Source organism: Euphorbia lathyris, chromosome 4 (genome assembly GCF_963576675.1).
Source record: "Euphorbia lathyris chromosome 4, ddEupLath1.1, whole genome shotgun sequence".
In the NCBI taxonomy this organism is placed as follows: Eukaryota; Viridiplantae; Streptophyta; class Magnoliopsida; order Malpighiales; family Euphorbiaceae; genus Euphorbia; species Euphorbia lathyris.
Genome location: NC_088913.1, coordinates 91087075 through 91090231, shown reverse-complemented (window position 1 = coordinate 91090231; position 3157 = coordinate 91087075).

Here is a 3157-nt window from a genome sequence, read left to right as displayed (position 1 = left end):
AGAGTCATGATGAACAAGCGGCTCTGCAAGGTAGAGTATGTCAGGACGGTGCTGAAGACAGAGTAACTTCAAAGCACGTTGTGAGCGGACATTTGCAATGCCCCGACTATTCCAAAATAAAATGATCATTCGAAACACTGTGGAGGCTTGCTAGGCCTTTTCTCACGAGTCCCCGATGAGATAATGGAACTTTTATTCTTTTTTGCACCGTAGTCCAAGGTTCCTCGTCCTGAACTTTCGAAACCAGAGACGAATCTGCAACTTTATCTGATGACTTCGAAAGCAGAACAGAAGGGCTCTGCGAATTACCTGAAGAGGTGTGAGCTTTCCATCCAAGATTCTCCAGATCCTGGTCGAGTTGAGGAGAATGAATTCCATGTTCTGCATCAAGTTCACCATTAGATGGACAATCCTCCCAACGAGATGAAGAATTTGCCATGTCGTGTAGAACAAGTTGCTTCCCTGAGTCATTCTGCTCTTCACAATTAACATTGGGAGGAAGATTTTCCGCTTTGGAAGTTTTCACATTAGTAGGAGGTTTTACCGCTTCCATTGTTTGCACTTTCTTTTGCCAAACATGATTATTATTACCCTGTTTCGAATCTTGAACGTGATGTTTCCCTTCCCTTTGGATGAACTTTGCTTTGGGTTGCTCCTCACGGCCAGGATTACATCTACAACTTCTTGCAAAATGACCAATAGAATGACATATTGAACACAAGTCCGGGAGGCGTTCATATTCCAAGAAGACCCACTGCATCAAAGATTCTGTACCACACACAGCTTGTACTAAAGTTCCTTTGAAAGATCCACGTCATTTAGGATTCTAGCATAATGCCCCATCTCTCCTTCAATCGTATTTCGATCAAAACGAAGTGGAATTCCTACAGAACTTGCAATATTAGCCATTATTAGGCCACTGATCTTTCATTTTTTGGTTCATTAAGCCCTTGATCTTTTATTTGGATATATTAAGCTCCTGAGCTTTTATTTTTGGTCTCATTAAGCACTTCATGACCAAAAAATGTAATTTTGGACATAAAGTTCAGTTAACAAACTATTATTCATTGCACATGCATTCGAAATTTGTATTTTTTTACTGTTTGAAAGCAGTTTTAGCTGTGTGATATGGTTATAAGAAAACTATAAAAATCTTAATTCAAACTATAAAAAAAAAAATTTTTTAACAATTTCAAATACATATGAAGTTAATAACGTATTTTTAACATAATTATATATTCACAACTTACTAATTTGGTCATGAATGGCTTAATGAGACCAAAAATAAAAGATCAGGGGCTTAATGTATAAGGATTAGCTTTTAGTTAATTTAAATATTAAATACAAATCTTCTTGCTTCAAAAAAAAAAAAAAAAATACAAATCTTCTATATATATGCATATGCCATATATATTTACATTATCACATCACAATAATGCGGATAATGTAAGTATTTGAATTTTCTAAATAATTTTGATAAAATATGATTTAAAATCCATAATGACTGTTGATCTTATGTATCTATTTTAAAGAATCTAATAATATCTTTATACTAGTTATATTAGCATTATTTTAAATTAAGTTCGAATAAGAAGATTATCCTAAAATAAGATAAATTAAGTTTAGAGGTCTAATGAGCTTTTTGCCAATTATAAATATATATAATAAATAAGATAAGTAGTTTAATTTAAGGGTTAAGGTGTAAAAATACCCCTAACGTTTTGGGTCAGGAACAATTTTACCCCTAACGTAAAAAATGGTACAATTTTACGTCAATTTTATCCTTAACGTAATAAATTGGATCAATTTCAGACACTATTATAAAATACAATTTATCATAGGAAGTAACGGTAGTCATTTCAATTTCAATTGTTCTCAACAACAACTGAGGTAATGGACCGCAGAAGTTAGAACGTATGGGAGAATATCAAATTTTTACTGTGAGAATGATTATTGAATTGATAATTCAGTCCTAAGTGTATAAATGACCATTATCAATTTGTTTTGTTCATATATAACAATAAAAAAAAACACTTAATTCATAACAAAAATCAAATGGCAATAGTAAAATACTAACTTATGAAGTATTCCAGGCAAGGAAAGAAGAAAGATGGATCGAAAATGGATTCTAGAACAGTTGAAAACTTTTGAAAAGTTATTTTATAGATTCAACGATTTTTAAATTTACTCAGTAGGTACGGGAATGTAAACAGATTGAACGATTTTTAAATTTCTAACCTATTTTATAGGGATGCTTTTTGTAAATGCATTTATAAAACCGTTGAGTATTTGTAGTGATTATATATTTACATTATCACATCACAATAATAAGTATTTGAATTTTCTAATAATTTTGATAAAATATGATTTAAAATCCAAAAATGACTGTTGATCTTATCTATCTATAGATTTTAAACAATCTAATATCTTTAGAGTAGTTATATTATCATTATTTTGAATTAAGTTAGAATACTAAAATAAGATATTTATCCTATATATTAATATTAATATGTATTTAGTTGCTGTTGTTATCTCTGAAATCTTTTCTATAGCAATGCCATTGGAGTCGAATGCACAAAGTCCCCCTTCCCCTCCGATTCCGGCACCGGCACCGGAGCGAAGAGTGCCGAACCCAATTATAATTGTGGAGAAGGTTCCTAAGAAAAACAATAATGCTGCAAGAGGTAACATATATATATATATAATAATTGAATGAATTGGTGTTTAATTTATGAAATTTTAATGATGTATATATAATCACATCACAGTGTTCCCTGGCGATGTAGCAATATCATTAAATTTGAATGCTCCAGAATCAGAATTAGAAGAAGAAGAAGAAGTGAAAGTATGTCCGAAGCTTTGCATTTATAGTTTTGTAATGTATCTTTTCGGAGTTGCCATAATATATTTATTCGATGAATGAATCCGCAAGTTTTTGTTTTCTTAGATTTCATCATAGTCATAGAACCGGTTTTATTGACCAATAATAATAATATTATACATCATTTCTTTCATATTGTTTTGGAAAATAAAAAATACGGTGTCATGGTAAATGTCATTCTAAACACCTTTAATTCTAGAGTATTTTTATTTTGACGTAGCCACAGGCTTTAAAAAGTGTAAAGTTCAGTAACCATATACCGTTAAAAATTAAAAT